At 40.6% G+C, this 18,790-nt stretch overlaps 1 protein-coding gene across 1 annotated transcript in view; it reads left to right on the forward strand.

Annotated features, from left to right (window-relative positions):
• The window catches only part of LOC117070159 (centromere protein V-like), a 202,403-nt gene that overhangs the window by 109,090 nt on the left and 74,523 nt on the right, over window positions 1-18,790 (forward strand). The window lies entirely within an intron of this gene.

An 18,790-nucleotide genomic window follows, 5' to 3' on the forward strand; every position in this document is an offset into this window, starting at 1 on the left:
ATCAGATCTACTGTGTGGAAACTTGCTGGTCTCTTGCAGGCTCTTGTTTTTCATGACTCAGTCCTGTGCTTGTTCTTCACCACCCTCAGCTTTTTTGAGGTGTAACTGACAAATAAGGATTGTATATTTAGGCTGTACATGGCGGCTCATGCCTGTAATCCCAGCACTCCGGGAGCTGAGGTGGTTGGATTGCTTAAGCCCAGGAGTTTGAGACCAGCCTGTGCAACATGGCGAAACCATATCTCTACAAAAGTACAAAAATTAGACGGGCATCTAGTAGTAGGTGGCAGCTACTGAAAAAAGTTTAGGTGGGGAATCACTTGAGCCCGGGAGGCTGAGTTTGCAGTGAACCGAGATTGTGCCAATGCACTCCAGCCTAGGCCACAGACCCAGACCCTGTCTCAAAAAAAAAAAAAAAAAAAGGTTATACCTTTAAGGCATACAATGTGGGGCTTTGATATACCTTGTAAAATGATGACCACAGTCAAGCTAGTTAACATGTCCACTATGTGTATCATTACCTTTCTTTCCCTTATCGTCAGAACATTTGAGATCTACTTTCTTAGCAGGCCAGGCACGGTGCCTCAGGCCTGTAATCCCAACACTTTTGAAGGCCAAGTCAAGTGGATTACTTGAGGTCAGGAGTTAAAGACCAGCCTGGCCAACATGACAAAACCCTGTCTCTACTAAAAATACAAAAATTAGCCCAGTGTGGTGGTGTCGTCCCAGCCACTTGGGAGGCTGAGGCAAGAAAATCGCTTGAACCTGGGAGGTGGAGATTGCAGTGAGTGGAACCTCTGCACTCCAGCCTGGACGATAGAACAAGATTGTGTCTCAAAAAAACAAAAACAAACAAAAAAATCCCCACAAAAACCAAAACAAACAAACAAACAAACAAAACCAAAACAAACAAAAAACTGGTCTCTTTGCAAACTTCAAGTATGCAATACACTATTATTAACTAAGTTACTTTCTGTACATTAGATCTCCAAAATTTATTCACTCTGCATAACTGAATTATTGTACCCTTTCACTAACTCCTCTGTGTCCCTCCTCATGCACAGCTCCTGGCAACCATCATTATACCCTCTTCATCTGCATGCTTTTGTTCCTCTGGAACTTCTCTTCGTTAGGACTGCAAAACGGATATTCAGTTCAGTCACTCTTAGCTTCTCAATTGTCCCAAAATACCAGAAAAGGGATTTTAAGCTTGTGAGGAGCAATAATACACATCTGAACTCAGCATCCTTGCCAAACCCCTCTTATTTGAAGTAAAAGTAGATAATGAGTAGTTTGGGTACTTACAAACAAGTGGATGTTTTAGAATCATTTGGTATGTGTCACATCCATGTTTTCATTATATCCCTTGAGCCTTAGCACAAAGAGCTTTAACAGCCCTTCTACCCCAGTGACCATTTTCCAGATGTTCTGAAACAACATCAAGTGACCCAGTTTACCCCTGAGAGATATATAAAGGTGCATTTATGGAGAGACTGGATGAGTGAGGCTGAGATATTCGCTCAGCAGCTTAGTCCTACATAATCTCCCATGAATGTAGTATCGAATCTTACTTTTTACCTAAGGCATATTGAGTACCGTTTCTAGAAAATGATATGCGAAACACTGCTAAAGTGAAGAAGAAACTTAAGAAGCTTAGCAATGGATGTAGAAATATTATCATCAGCTATCAGGGTAATAGTATCCAGTCATTCCCTACCTACAGGCACAAGATTTAGGCTTAAGCAGCTGAAGACAACACAGAAAGTGTGCAGTCTTAGAGTGTTTAAATATCAGCACGTCAAGGGGAAGGACTTTAAAACCTGGACACGTGTCATTTGCTTTTTGTGCTGGATAGGGTGAAAACAAAATCACAACTGCAGAATTGAAAATACCCAAGAGGCAAGCCAAGGTTCATTGAGAAGTCATACCACTGAAACAAGAGAAATCATCATTTGTAGATAGGAGATTGTTTCACTCTTTGCACATGGGCTGCAAATACTAGAGTGCTCCGTGGGATCAGAACCCAGCTCTTTGCCTCTGTAAGGGAGGTGAGCCATTTCTCAAGGACCAACAATATTCAGTCATAGGGGAAGAGCCACTGATTCCCTCCAAACATGGGGATCAGGCCACATGTCAAAATCTGGCAAGAAGGTGGGATAATTCTTCCGTAGCACATCTGTTTGTGTAGATGACGTTGAGTGAAAAAGGTGCCCCCTCTCCAACTCCCAAAGTAAGTAACATGCCAAAACCTTGATGTGAAAAGTACTTAATTTTCTATAGTATGTCAATCACCCAATGTCTGCTGTGCAAAATGAACAACGTTCTGGCATGATTTTCATTGCCACTGGCACGGAACTCACTACAGTCATACTGTTGAGGTACTTTATGCATGAAAGGGAAAGTGAACCCACGTGAGGGTGTCTGACAGCTCTCAGAATGCCTGCTAGTGGCCTGCTGTTTAGCAACCATTTACATGGGACCAACTAATGGATGACAGTCTTATTGCTGAGTTCAGAAACAGATGCCCTCTCATATCTTGAGAGGCTGGGAAGTCTTGCTTGGCACTGACATGTTTGTCTAGCTTAAACTTTGGTGATGAAGTACAACTCTGACTGCATAGTGAGGTGGATGCCCATTTGAGATAAAATGAACTACTCTTTGCTTTGAATATTTGTGGTCTGGAACATCCAATATTGATCATTTTGAGTCAATTGTTATTGCTGGTGCTTTTCTGATTCCTGCCACTGATTTGTTCATAGTTAGAAACATGAGTTAAATTACCCTTATCTTAACATCCTTAACCATCAATGTTGTTATTGGTCATACAATTAGCCACTTCCTCTCATTTCAAATCCACTGACAGTTTTGGGTGGTTTGAGTTGAGTGGGTTGGACAAGGGGAAATAGGTGATTTCCGCTGCTTCTTGCAGAGTTAATCTCTCATCCAGATACTGCTAAAGCATCTCTTTCAACAGCGGTCTTTATTGTTAGTTTAGCAGCATCACTGTAAAGAACAAGTTTCTTTAGAATGCTCCAACTCAAAGTCCAAATGATAGATGATTTCGCAGTCCTGAGGAAGTCATTTAAGCACTTACATTTCTTTTCTTTACTTTTTTTTTTTTTTTTTTGAGATGGAATCTCACCCTGTTGCCCAGGCTGGAGTTTAGTGGCAAGATTTCGGCTCACTGCAACTTATGCCTCCCGGGTTCAAGCGATTCCCCTGCTTCAGTCTCCTGAGTAACTGAGATTACAGGAACCCACCATGAAGCCCAGCTAATTTTTTTTGTATTTTTAATAGAGACAAGGTTTCACCGTGTTGGCCAGGCTGGTCTTGAACTCCTGAGCTCAAGTGATCCACCAGCCTTAGCCTCCCAAAGTTCTGGGATTACAGGCGTGAGCCACCGTGCCCAGCCTCACTTGTATTTCTTTCAGCAATTTGTTCCAGTTTGAACAAGATAGTCAATTTCTCATTTAAACATGGAGCAAGCAGGTTATGTGTGTGCAAACAAAAATATCTGGCACCCATTCAAAGTTTGGATGAAAAGAAGGATGTGGAAACATGTTACAGCTAGAAATTATTACTTTATTGTAACTGCCATTTGATATTTGGGGGCTTCTTTCTTCTCAGCACAAATCTCTGTTTTTAAAAGTCCTTTTGGGGAAGTTCTGGGCACCCTACACCATCCCTTCCTCCACCAAATAGCTGCTGGGCTGCTAACATGGTCAAGCTGGCCTTGAATCTAGAGAGTATTTGCACCTTCATCTATGCTGGCAAGTTTTCTTTTCCCCTAAGTAAAACATTTGTTTCAGCTAACATGTTTTCTTCAGTGTGGTACATCTTAGTTGCTAAAATGTCACTTCTGTGGCAAATATTTCCTCAAGGAAACATTTGTAAACATCTTCAAAAAGGAGTGCTTAGCCCTGACTCCAACAAAAATATAGCCAAATCAGCACATGTGTTTCTAAAATCTCCCTTCCTTTATAAAAGTCAGGCTTTTTCCCTGTAACTGATCAGCAGGAAGAAGGATATATATATATGTCCATGTCCTCCATGTACTTGACCAACAAAGGCTCAAAGGGGCTAAAACACCTTTGAGCATAGTATTGATCTTAGTAATCTTGTAACAGGGTGTATTAGTCTGTTTTCACACTGCTGATAAAGATATACCTGAGACTGGCTAATTTATAAAGAAAAAGGGGTTTAATGGACTCACAGTTCTATGTGGTGGGAGAGGCCTCACAGTCATGGTGGAAGGTGAAAGGCACGTCTTACATGGCGGCAGGCAAGAGAGAGAATGAGAACCAAGTGAAAGGGGTTTCCTGTTATAAAACTATCAGATTTCTTGAGACTTATTCACTACCACAAGAACAGTATGGGGGAAACTGCCCCAGTGATCAATTATCTCCCACCAGCTCCCTCCCACAGCATGTGGAAATTATGGGAGCTACAATTCAAGACTAGATTTGGGTGAGGACACAGACAAACCATCTCACAGGGTTTCCAAATGACAGGTTTTTGGAAAACTGAGACCAGCACTTTGTATCTTGTATGGGTGCCTCTCAAGGGATCAATGAGAACTGGAAGTGATCAATGCTCCCTCATACTCATAGCATGTCTGGGACTCTGAGTGCCCGGAATTCTGCCCCATGTAGAATAGAACCTTGCTAGAAGGTTGAGCCCCCCCTAAATCTAGAGGAATCACCACTGCACAGAAAACTTCTATCAACTCCTTTCTGTGCTGTGTGAACATAAGACTCATCTCAGTGTAATGTTGTGAGAAAATTCATGCTCCATCACTAAGAAACAGCTGTGTCTCGCCACAGTCATTAACTTTTGAAAGATGTTAAAGGAAGGTATTTGTTTGAAGCCAGTCACTTCAGCCAGAGCTTCCCCTTCAGGTTTCCTTCTGGTTCTCTAAGTGTTACCTTGCTTCTCTGATAGGAGTAGGGGAAACCAGCACCAGAAATTTATGGCTTCTATTAAGAGGGTTGGCTGGATGTGTAGACAATATGTCAATAATTATTTCTGGTGGGGCTCTAACAGCAGAGGAAGTGTCTTTGTAGAATGGCTTATTTTAACAGAAGACAGATCTGTCTGACCTGGGTTTTATGACAGATGTCAAATATATCGAAGTGTGTTGTGAAGCAGATCGCCTTATTGGCAAAGAAATGAAAGACCACCAAGAAGATGGATGGGAAACTTTCCTTGAGGGGTTTCGTGTCTCTTGGTGCAGGTGCAGCAGTTAATCTGGAGAAAGGTCAGTGGGCAGGTGAGAGTGGATACCGTAGGGAGCAGTTTGAACTTCTGCCTATCCATGAGACTTGAAAACAAAATACCCCAAGCCCTAGAGGGTTGATGGAAAATGGGGTGGAAGAAGGGGAGAGCAGGGCAGCTCACACAAGAGCAATTAGAGGACAAGGGTAAAGCAAGTGAGGCCACCCAAGACAGAGCACCCCCCCACTTGTCTCATCTGAGGTACCTGATCAAGAACAGGTTGTTCTCCAGCCTTCCTTCTTGAGTTCAGCTCAACAAGTATCAGTGCCATATGCCAAGAACTGAGCTGGGCATTAGAGAAGAATGCTGAATACACAGGCTCCCTACTCCAGTCGCCAGTTTCCTTCTTCTGGAAAGAAACTGGTGTCTTGGGGTCACTTATTAGCTGCTGGGTAGCCTAAGGCAAGTGTGTTGATGACTCTGAGCCTCATTTCCCTGAACTGGATAAAGGAGCTCAGGACCTTGCCCCATAGAGTTGAGGATTGAGAAGCACAGTGCCCTTGTACTTGACCCATAGTAGGTATGGGAAAGAAGGTTCAGGAGACCATCTGTTTTAAGTGGGTCCAACACACAGTGCTTCACAGGGCTCTTCCGGTTCTCGTTTACTCTCTACAATATGGGAAGTACATATTATGATTTTGGTTAAAATTGAGGAGGCAGAAGGGATGGTAAAGAGAATCACTCTCTGTTTAGATATAGTTTCTGTATCTATATAGTTTAGATATCTGTTTAGATCTGATATCTGTTTAGATTAGATATAGTTTAGATCTGACCAACTTTGGGGTCAGATATAGAAACTATAAAGGGAGCAGTGAGGACCACTCAACTGTTTGCCTTTCATCTCAAAAAGACAGAATTTCAGGCAATTTATGTGGTCCTTCACTGAAATTATCTTCCATTAGATTATAAGCTCCCTGTATTCTTATTCCCTGAGCTTCCTTGTCACATAGGGTTAGCAGGAAACTGTGCCCCTTGGGACAGATGGATTACATAAAAGCCACCCTTTCTCTAGGCTGGTGTAGTGAGCACTGGAGTGCTGGACTCAGTGGGAGGACAGTGTGGTGGTTTTCAGTTGCCCCTTCAACCGGGCTCTCGTGTCTAGGCACAATCTACACCACTGTTTGTGGTGGCTCTGTGAGCCCTTAGCACAGCTAAGCCCAAAGTGCATCGTCAGCACATGTTTTCCAACTCAGTTTATTACAGTCACTGTTGTGCATAAAATGATGGCATCATGTTTTCAAAGAGATTACTTTAGTCATGGGAAAAACAGAATAGAGAAATTATGGATAAAATGTAAAAAGTCACTGCAACAGTATTCTTTTGTGCTCTTAAAATGTTTCTTCTTTGAGTCCATCATGAGAAAGAATACAGTATTTCATTCCTTCTGGCTTTGCTGGCTATAAACCATTAAGGGTTTTGTGTGTTTTGTATTTGATTGGAGGGTCCATGAACTACAGTTATGAGAAAAGCTTGGAGAAACTGAGGCAGGACAAATCATTAAAGAAGAATATTTAGATTGGACTCAGTGGTTCACACCTATAATCCCAGCACTTTGGGAGCCTGAGGTGGGAGGATCACTTGAGGCCAGGAGTTCAAGACTAGCTTGGGCAACATAGTGTGACCCCATCTCTACAAAAAATAAAAAAAAATTTAAAAAGGATATTTACATTTTTCCATGTATGGGATTCCCCAGGATTAGGTAAGGTAGCTGAAATACAGAAACCAAGAAAAGCTCACAGAAAATGTTAGTTGTGATATAGAATATTGGTTTGAACTATTTTGTCTTCTGCTTATTCTTCAAAGGTGGTCTCGATGGTAAAAGTAAAATCCTTAATAAATGGAAGAACTGTATAGTCTTCTGTTTTGGATTTTTGGTTTGTCCCATTTTGTGGTAGTATCATAGGGAAATCTTTAGAATGCAGATTTACTTGTTTACTTGCCACTTCTCCCCCTTGATCTACTGGACTTTTGACCACTTCACTTACAAAGGGGAAACTCTCAGAAGGAGGTGGGATGCAAGCTGTTTTCATAGATTTTATCCTCCAAACCACTTCCAAAGTGGTTAAGTGCTTTCTCTAGGAAGCAGAGAGTAGAAATGTCCATAAAGAAAAAATAGCAGGATCTGCTTTTATGTTTAAAAAATGGGGCTGGACGTGGTGGCTCATGCCTGTAACCCCAGCACTTTGAGAAGCCGAGGAGGGCAGATCTCTTGAGCTCAGGAGTTCAAGACCAACCTGGGCAACATGGCAAAACCTTGTCTCTATCAAAAATACAAAAAAATTATGGGGCATGGTGGCATGCACCTGTGGTCCCAGCTACTCGGGAGACTGAGATGGGAGGATATCTTGAGCTCGGGAGGCAGAGAGGTTGCAGTGAGCTGAGATCACACCACTGCACTCCAGCCTGGGCAACAGAGCGAGACCCCATCTCAAAAAAGGAGGGTGAAGTGGGTAAAGTGCAAACTGAAAACAGGAATTTCCCTGGAAATGAAGTGACTGCCTTGAGTCAGATGCTAGAGGTTAGATTTGTCCCTCCTAGGAGGGTTGCTGAAGTTCTTCATCTCTTAGCCTGCCTTGACGTATGAAAGGAGAAATGATTTTCAATTTGAATCTAGAAAGTGTAGAATCTGTCACTGGGCAGAACAAGGGGCACATGGCTTTTCAACCACAGGACTATTTCACAAATTCATATTCTTTTCTCTTCATTTTGACTCTTTTTTGGTCCCCCCCTGCTCATTTTATTTCCCCTTGAATTTGTATTAAATTCGTTACCTGCTCTTAAGGGAGAGAGGTTCTCAAGAGTGGGGAAGACGCTACCAATAAAAAAGTTGGCGGGGGGAAGAAGTCACTCTTGGTGCATTGAACTAAACTATAGTTTATCTCAAATTACTTCCCCCTTTTTGGAGAACAATATACTTTTCTCCTCCAGGAAGCTTAACGTCTCGAAGGCCTTTATTAACTTGATCTTTGGGAATAGTGTTTTAATTTTTCCATAATCATCATGCAAATTGATCATGATAATCTCTGGAAAGGAAAATAAGTGAACCAATGGTCTCATTAACTCCAGTGCTAGGGGGACCCACATTCCTGAGAGCTAGTGCCTTTACCCCATGGTGGCCCAGGACTTCATTGTGTATGACTTGGCTCATACCCAGTGGGAGCTGTGGATCGTTCCCTGCCTGGCCTGTTTAAATTTCCTCATGCATTTTACTCCCTTACAAAATAATAGGGGAAAGGTTCCAACCTTACAAAAGAAATGTTTGCGTTCTACTCAGTTCTAAGCAGGACCTCCGACTCTCCTATAACAGAACCATACCATTGATGCACATGACTTTTCCAGACTTTACCTTAATGACATCGAGGTCTCAAATTGTTAGACCTTGGGTGATAAATTGAGTCAGTCAGCATTAAAATATATGGCTCAGATGCGTAATTCTGAATGCTGTTCTGCTGAATTAGGAGGGCTTTTTAGAGTGTGCTTTAATGTTAATTTCACAATGACAATGGCAAAGACAAATAGATCTGTCTAAAATATACTTAGTAACAGATTTTTGAGTTGGTTATTAATTTTATATAAATGGTTTCTCTTTTTATTTTTATACACTATCAGATTCAGTAGAAATCAGAATCAAATGTGATACACTTTTATTGATTGCCTGCTATGTGTCAAGAAAGGTGTTGAATATTTTCAAATGCTGTCTCATTTATCCTCATCTTACAGACAAGGAAAATGTAGTGTAAAGAGGTGAAATAGCCTGCTAGCCGGAGAGGGCGCAGAATCATTTACAGATCTACCTCATCATTGACAAATTTTGGATGCAACCCTTTGAAAATAATTTCTTCAGTGCTGTGTACAGCTAATAACTGTTTCTCAGTAGACCTTGTCCTATCAGTGAGTAGAAAGGAAGTGCCTATAAGCCTTGGGGCATGGGGCACCATAAACCTCTGGGCCTGGATTGTCACTCAGTAGGTGACCAGGACCATAGTTTGAGCACACCAGTGCCTTTCACTGGCTAGTCATATCTGTGACCAAAAATTATCTCTTCCTCTTTTGGAGACAATTATCTTCTAGGGAAGTACAGATGCAAGAAGGTATGCACAAAGCTGGTGTTGGAAAGCAATAAACTAACAACCAGGTGGGTTAGCCAAAGAAATCTGCCTCCTGAGACAGAGCAGGGCCACATGCACATCTCCTTCTGAAAAACCCCATTTATCTCAACTGCAGTGAGAAAATGGGTTATATGTTCTTTTAAGTCCCTTCTACCTCTCTGGAGAAATTTTATATGAATATGCATCAACACCAACTACTTGTAAGCTATTACGTTAGAGTACAATAAAGTATACCTTCTATCAGTTTTGTTGAGTGTCTACTAAATGCTGGGAATTGTGCTAAGTGTTACAGTTCCAAAGACAAAAGGGCCTAATAATCTTGTAGGGAAGGTGGACTTATGAACAAACACCTGCAAAATTAAAGAGATGACTGGCGGCAAGCACAAAGAATGACTTGAGGAAGGTGTTGGACAGGTAATGACACTGGGGCTTGGTCTTGAAGTTATTAGTAAGAGTTCCTTGGATGAAAAAGTTGGGGGAAATATATCCTATTTTGAAGGAACTTCCTACTTAACTTGGCAAAACAAGAGTATGTTTTTGCCTTGAAAATGGCAATAAACATAGTGTAATTGGTTTAGGGAGGCTGTGCTCCATGGAGAAGAGCTGGTACTACATTTAATTTATCTTGTAGCATGGTGTTTTCTCAAACTATGCTTAGAAGAATACTGGTTCCTTGAAGTGTTGATTGGTGTTGACTGGAAATACAGGGAGCTTCTGAGGCCAAGTAATGTGGCAAACACTAGGGTAAGCCAGTTACCTGGGGTTAGCTTTCTGGTAGGACTTCTCAGAGCCTTTAATATGCTACTCTGCATCATAAATTTTCAAGAGCTTGCCCTGTACCTATTTGTCTTTCTCTTTTCATAGTGCACACAGGGTTTCATGGATCTCAACATAGAAAATGCTGCCTTAGGGTAGAGGCAGCTACCAGCAGTCTTTAGAAAGTGAGTGTTTTCTATTTCAGAAAGATAACACTGGGCACCTGGGAAGAAAAACTCCAACGGTGAGAAACTAGACTCAAGGCAACCTATAATGAAGCTGTTAAAATTTTCTAGGCGAAAGAAAATGAGGGTCAAAATTAAGGCAGTGAAATCGGAAGGGAAGAGATAGAATCGAGAGATACTTAGGAGGTAGAATGGATACTCTATAACAACACGGATGGTGAATGAGAGAATAAAAATACTTGAAGGTGAATCCCAAGTTTCTAGTTGGGAAGCTTGGACAGAGAAGTATTGGGTAGAAGATGAAAAACAATTAAATTTGGGACATACAGATAAAGATGGTCAACTCATAGCCAGCAGCAACTGGTGATACTAATGAAGCAAAGTATTTCCCTGACCCCTTCATGGGTGGGAACTGGAGTTCATGGGTGCTAGAACTAGCCGGCCACTTTGGTGCTGGCAGGGGTGGACTCCACTCTCTCGGTCCTGCTGCGTTTCACCCCTTGTGGGAGGGGGAGAACAGGTGAGTGGGTGAGTGGGTGCAGGAGCCAGGGTGAGTGCTTTTGGGCACTGGCAAGAGCTAAACTTTGTGTGGGCCCTGCAGCAGCATCTAGGGGAGTGCCCACTACCTCTGAAGCTTCAGAAGGAGTGCTACCATGCCCTTTTAGCTTTCCCATCTGTGGATCGCTTAAGTGTTAACAGCTCAGTGGAGGGTCAGTGTGACAGCCTTTTGTACCTGCACTCGTGGCATCTGAATTCTTGTCTGGCATCCTGGAGTAATGAGGTCGCATGAAAGAATTGGAAATGGTAAATGTGGGGGATTTTGTTGATGATTAGAGTGGCTCTCAACTGGAAGGGGAGCTGAAAAGGGGAAAGAGCAGGAAGGTGAACTTCCCCTAGAGCAGGAAGGTGAACTTCCCCTGGAGTCTGGTCATCCCCAGCTGGACTCGCTCCAAGGCTATGCCGTCAAGCTGTCCCCCTGAAGTCAAGCTGCTTCTCTCCAGTGTCCAACCATAGTCTCCGACATCCAGCTGCTTTTCCTCTCTCTGTTGGCTGAGCCTGGGGTTTTTATGGGCATAGGATGGGGGATGGGGTGGACCATGGGTGGTTTTGGAAAAGGCAACATTCAAATGGGACAACAGGGATTTTTACTCCCACTTTCTGCCGCGGTATTAGACTTTGCAGCTTGAGGGTGGGATCCTTGCTGGGGACCTGCCCTCTTCTCCCCAGAGTTTCCCTGCCTCTGGTCCCTATCAATAATCTGCAGTTCAGGGAAAAAATGAACTTATATTTATCTTTCTGTGATGCTTCAAGTGACTCTATTATCTTGCAATGTCTTAGGGTCATCATAATTAACATCATGTTGTTAGACCATAAATGTTTAACAATGCAGGTTATAGAGAGCTGTGCTTAATGGAAAGCTGAACACAAATTATTCATTGAGATACTAACATGTGCCTAGCACAACAATGCTAGGTAAAGAAAAAGCAAGCAAACAAATAAACAAGGGAAAAATAAAAAGACATATCCCTTGCTTAATTTTTTTATTATCTTAAGCCTAGAGAAGATATTAAAGTGGTCAGAATACCAATGTTAGGATTCTGACCTTTCACTTACTATGTGACCTAGGGCAAGATACATAACTTTTTAGTGCTTGGGTTTTTTCATTTGTAAAATATTATTTGTAGACTATTAGTGTATTTCTCATTAAGGAGTTATGCGGCTTAGCTAGGGTTAAACAAGATAAAACTATTTACTTCATTCTGAAAGTATAAAATAAATTTCTTTAGGAAATAATGTATGCATTGTGATCTATTTAATAAGTTTCACTGTTACTTTATTTGGTTTCCAGGTAATACCAAATAATAATGTGTCTATTTGAATTGCAAAAATCAAGCTGGTTTGAATTAAAGAAGTGTGAAAAACTCCTAGGTTGGCAAAATATGTAACACTTCTATCAATTAAAAATAGGTAAAATGTGTTAAAAAATAATGAAAAGTTCATGCTTTAATTGATCTGGCTTTTTTCAAAAGCCTATATTTTTACGAAGCTTAATAAAACAAAAGTTGAAATGGTGCCCATTATGAAATCTGTGTTAATTGTTATTATTCCCATAAAGTTCAGATGACTAAAAAAATGCATACTACCTGCCTTTCATTTTCTCTGTATTTATTTTTCTGTATATAATCACCATGGCAAACAGAGCATTTACTAAATTGAAAACTTCCTTTAAACACACTAGAAACTTTTGACACAAGATTGCTAGAATTATAGTGTATTTTTGTCAATCTAACAAAACTTCCTTCATTCTTCCTGATTTCAACTGCAAGACTGTTTCTCTACTTATCTCCAATACCGTCATCATCTTAAATATCATTGTGCTGGAAGGCATTGCAATATTAATTAAAAATACAGTCTAATTATTTACCCTAGTTGGTTCATACAAACCTCTTTGGTATAATCAGTGGACTCCCTTAAGGGGTTTCACGGTATTTCAGAGTGAAATAGAAAGGTTTGTTACTGACTTGCACTTGGCTCATGAGTGTAATTAAGTCTAACCTACAATTCACCTTTAGGTCACTAGATCAAATACAACTTATCTGGGCAATGTCCAAAGGTATGTGCTGATGTTGACTGAGTGCTGACGGGCGGCATACATAAATGAATGGAACTTTTAATTCACCTCCAGGCGTCTCGGAGAACATTCCGGGTGTTTCACAGAGTCAGAGGGAAAGCAGAGGGCAGCCAAATAGGTCCTTCATTTTAGACAGTCCCCAGGACAAAGCAGCACAAACCAAGCTGAAAGAGCTGCTCAGATGGCTGAAGGTGTTTGGCGACAACCTCTTCCCACTTCTGGCCTTGGTGCTAACCTAAAGTTGCAGGACAACCTTTTCTAGCTGTTGGTGTTGTGCTACGAAGCCTCCTGGATGTGCCTGGGGCTCAGTCATGGGAGAGATTGTCTTCTCAAGTAAAGCAGTGAAGTGTTTCCAGGCCCAGCGCAGTGCTCAGATCCAGGCTTCAAAACTAGGTCCTTGGGCTCTTCTGGCATAACAAGGGTTCAATTGATTTCTCAAGGAGACTCAAAGGGTCCATTTGTCTTTCTCACAAATATGTTTTAGAAACTGTGACAGTAAGGCCGGGTGCAGTGGCTCAGGCCTGTAATTTCAGAACTTTGTAAGGCTGAGGTGAGTGGATTGCTTGAGCACCACAGTTTGAGACCAGCCTGAACGACAGAGTGGAACCGCATCTCTAATATATATATATATATAATATTTTATATATATAATATATATATAATATATTTTATATATATATATATATATATAATATATTATATATATATAATATATATATAATATATTTTATATATATAATATATATAATATATTTTATATATAATATATATAAAATATATAATATAATATATTTTATATATATGATATATATATATATATTTTATATATATAATATATTATATATATTTTATATATATAATATATATAATATTTTATATATATAATATATATATAATATATTTATATATATAATATATATAATATATAATATAATTTTTAAAAATTATATTATATCGTGCTGAGGCACAAGAATTGAACCTGGGAGGCAGAGATTGCAGTGAGCGGAGATCATGCCACTGTACTCAAATATATATAAATATATTATATATATAATATATTATATATATATATATAAAATACGTAATTTGTGTATATAATCATAATATATTATATATATTTAATATATATAATAAATATAATGGCAGCATGTGCCTGTAGTCCTAGCTACTCAAGAACCTGAGGTGGGAGGATCACTTGAACCTGGAAGGTGGAGGTTGCAGTGAGCCGAGATCAAGCCACTGGACTCTAGCCTGGGCAACTGAGCAAGACCCTGTCTCAAACAATAAATAAATAAATAAATAAATAAATAAATAAAGGAATAAAATGTTCTTGACTCCCATTTTAAGACAAAAATCAGTGTCTGAAACTACTCAGTTTGAAACATTGAATTGCCTGGCCTAAGGAAGAAAAGAAGTTCATAAGTAGCCCCATAAGGTCGTAAGAGCTTGGAAAATGGAAATCAATGGTAAAAATACTTCTAAACATTGAAATTGATTAGAAATTATAGTGGCTTGGGCCGGGCATGGTGTCTTACGCCTGTAATCTCAGCACTTTGGAAGGCTGAGGTGGGCAGATAACTTGAGTCCAGGAATTCGAGACCAGTCTGGTCAACATGGCAGAACCCTGTCTCTACTAAAAATACAAACATTAGCCGGGCATGGTGATGCACGCCTGTAATCCTAGCTACTTGGGAGGCTGAGGCACAAGAATTGAACCTGGGAGGCAGAGATTGCAGTGAGCGGAGATCATGCCACTGTACTCAAGCCTGGGTGACAGAGCAAGACTCTGTTTTAACAAAAACAAAAAGAAATTACAGTGGCTGAACTGTAAATTTCTTGGTGGATATTGTGGGAAATGAGAAGAAAATGGTAGTTTAGGCAACATATGGAAGGCTTTGAATATCTCGAGTGTTTTTTTGTTTTTTGTTTTTTTAAATATCCAAGCCAGTGGTGTAGTTTTACCTGCATAAGCAACTCAACAGAAAGATTTCAATTAATCTAGAATTGAGTGGGAATAGGTATTTTGTATTATTTTTCCTAATTGAATTGAACCTAAAATTTTGGCTAAGAATTCCAGGTAGAAATGGACTAATTATGTTTCATAATTCAACAGGTGTTTGCAGTCAGAAAGGTAAATCAAGACGCTGTAGGTTTACGTGAGGAAGATAGTAGATGGTGTCTCCCTTGGGGTGATCTGTGAAGAGGAAAAAGAATAAAGCAACCAGAGATTGTGGCCTTTGGGTTTCTGCCTGCTGAGAAATGACAAATAGAATCCCAGCCAGCTGGAAGCTCTGATTCACAGAAACAGGAGAGGTCATGTGAGATATAAAGTCAACCAGAAAGGGCTACATGTATAGTTGCTAAGTTTTATTTTAAAACTTGTTAATCTTGATATTGGGGGATAGAACTGGACTACGGTGGAATCTGCTAGAAACCTTTCTAAAACAAATCACATCTGTTCCTGTGAATAAGCTGTCCATCCACCTATTCACTTAAAATAGTATTGAGCTCCTACTATGTGCTAGTTATGAGATAAACAAAAGCAGACAGCCCCCTGACCTCATGGAGCTTACAGTCAAATGAAGTGCCCAAGGACTTGCTATACAGTGGGAATGTGAGCAGAGTGTGAGGTGCAGAGAAGAGGTGGTCAATGGCCAGACCATACAGGCCCTTGGAGGCTGGGGAAAATATTTTATTTTTAATATTAGAGGAAAGGAGGACCCATTGACTACTTAAAAATATTTTCTTTTCATTGTATTTTGAAATGGAGTCTCGCTCTGCTGCTCAGGCTGGACTGCAGTGGTGCGATCTCAGCTCACTGCAACCTCCACCTCCTGGGTTCAAGTGATTCTCCTGCCGCAGTCTCCCAAGTAGCTAGGACTATAGGCTCATGCCAGCATGCCCTGCTAATTTTTGTATTTTTTTTTTTTAGGAAAGGGAGGGTTTACTACATTGGCCAGGCTGTTTTCGAACTCCTGACCTCAAGTGATCTGCCTGCCTTGGCCTAGCACATTGAAAACTTTTAAGTAAGGAAATTACATGATCAGGCAGACTAGTTTCTAGGGTTTTTGTTTGTTTGTTTGTTTGTTTGTTTTCCTCCTGCATCTTCATGGGATTTTTTTGGATGCCCAGTTTCTCCCTGCTGACCATGTAGATGCAGTTTTCTAATGACCTCAGAAAATTGACTAGGGCGTGAAAGCTGTTGTGTTGATGAACTGCAGAAATGGAAAAGGATGAAGAGACCATGTTTTTCAGTTTAGTTCGGACCCTCACCACCTTCCACTGGATCGCACAGTAGTTTCATTAGTTGGCTGGGGTCTGATGCTTGTCTTTCCTGCCAGACAAATTTTCTCAAACAATTGCTCATGGCATGGCCCTATCCAGAACTTCCACCAGGGCCCTAGGGCCACAGTGCCAGACCACCTTACCGGAGCAACTCAGGTCATCCATGGAATGGTTCCTGTTGGTCTTCTATATGTTATTGGCCATAAAATTTGCAAAACATCACTTCTTAAACTCATTCAATGGATTGGCAGTTTAATGAGATGTTTCCAGTTTCCCCATTAAAAAAAAAATTGGCTGAATTTGATAGCTCACACCTGTAATCCTAGCACTTTGGGAGGCCAAGGCAGGTGGATCACATGAGGTCAGGGGTTTGAGACCAGCTTGGCCAACATGGTGAAACCTTGTCTCTACTAAAAAATATATAAAAAATTAGGTGGATATGGTGGTGTGTGCCTGTAGTCCCAACTACTCAGGAGACTGAAACACAAGAATCACTCGAACCTGGGAGGTGGAGGTTACAGTGAGCCAAGATCATGCCACTGCACTCCAGCCTGGGTGACAGAACAAGACTCCATCTCAAAAAAAATAAAAAATAAAAAAATAAAGAGGCAGGGGAGTCTATTAGTCAAATACATCAGGAAAACAAATCCAAAGTATAATATCTTCACTCTTCATGAGGCATTTAATGTACTTAGCCTCACTAAAGGCTCCAAGAAGTCCTGCAAAAATGTGATTAACTCAACACTTCCCAAGCATGATCAATGTTAAACCCTTTTCTGCACCTAATCATGGTTACTTGGTTGAACAGTTTAGAAAACACTGCCCTAGTTCCCAGTTTAACCTCTTTGAACTTCTCTTGCTATGGCTCTGTTTATGCTGTTTCTCCCTTTTGAATGCCCAGTTTGGATGGCCTTTTGGATTCTCCCTTTGGGAAAAATCATCATTATCCCTGCTATCTTTCCAAGCTCATCCAACTGAGATGTCACCTCCTTTATGAAGCCCACTCTAATGATTCTAGCTCAGATTGACATTGCTTTTCCTCTAACTCTTGAGGCACTTTTTTAGCTGGGCTATTTGGTGTTCCTTTACTACTACTTTATATTGTTCCTTTCACCATTTATGTTTATAATGGCATTCTTTTCATCTTCACTATGCGAAAACCAGCTTTCAAGTTTCTTGAAGGGATTGATGGTTCTAATTTTTAGGTTGGAAGGCAAAATCATGAAGAAACATGAGCTTTGGATCAAGACGGTTATTTCAGTCACATTTTGGTTAACCAGCTGCATGACTTTGGGCAAATTACCCAACTTCACTAAGCTTTAGCTTTCTTTTATTTGTAAAATGGGGACAATGAAATCCTCACCTCTTGGAGGTGTTGTGAAGAGTAAATGAGACTATGTACAGTGTCTGACACATTGTAACAATCCATACATGTCAGATGCTGTCATTATTGTTATTATTATCACATCAGTGACTAAGACTGTTATGAAAAAGGTCCCTTTTTTGTTATAGTGACTGTACATGCCCAATATTCTGGGAAATCAAAATTCCTCAATATTCTGAATATTTTAGCATCCAAAGAGGCTCCCTCTCTCTTTGCAAAGGCAGAGAGAATTATGTTAGATATATTCATTGTCTAGCAAAGAATGGTCTTCATCCCAGAGACAGAGAGCCTGTTGCTGTGACTGCCATATTCACTGGAAGTTCTGGTCCATCCAAACTGTAATAGTGAATTTCACGTGCAAACACATAGTCCAAAGCATTCTGACTTCTGGTTCAATATAAGTGCTGTGTCTTTTTTGTCTTTTTTTTTTTTTTTTTTTTCTGGCGACACAGTCTCGCTCTGGAGTGCAGTGGCGCAATCCTGGCTCACTGCAACCTCCACCTCCTGGGTTCAAGCGATTCTCCTGCCTCAGCCTCCCGAGTTTCTGGAATTACAGGCATGCACCACCATGGCCAGCTAATTTTTAAAAATTGTTTTAATTTTTTTAGTAGAGACAGGGTTTTACTATGTTGTCCAGGCTGGTCTTGAACTCCTGGCCTCAAGTGATCTGCCTGCCTCAGCCTCCCAAAGTGCTGGAATTACAGGTGTGAGTCACTACACCTGGCCAAGTGCTGTGTCTTGCATGAAGACGTACTTGGTCCCTCCCTGTGGATGGCTTGTCCACCTGGTATACCTGACCTGGACATCAGAGGACTTGTAGGTGTAAGTCAGTGACTGGGCAGATTCAGCCCTTTAGTTGATTTAGGTTAAATTTCGCTTGAATTCACGTGATTGTTTACAATAAAATAGTTCAGCAAAATAAAGTGTCAAGAGTCCTTTTATATTTTGCATGATAAATATATATAAATCAAGAAAAAAGAACTTCTGTTTATTCACTAAATGTTTATTGAGTGACTACTATTTACTGGGCACAGTTATATGGCCGTTGTTATACAACAGTATACAAAACACAGACATCCCTGTTGTAATGGAGCCGAATTCTGATGGGAGAAGAGAGAAATCAAACAAGGGAATGAACCAATATATTACATACCAAAAGGTGGTA

This window comes from Trachypithecus francoisi, unplaced genomic scaffold (assembly GCF_009764315.1).
Source record: "Trachypithecus francoisi isolate TF-2019V2 unplaced genomic scaffold, Tfra_2.0 Lachesis_group3, whole genome shotgun sequence".
NCBI classification, from domain to species: domain Eukaryota; kingdom Metazoa; phylum Chordata; class Mammalia; order Primates; family Cercopithecidae; genus Trachypithecus; species Trachypithecus francoisi.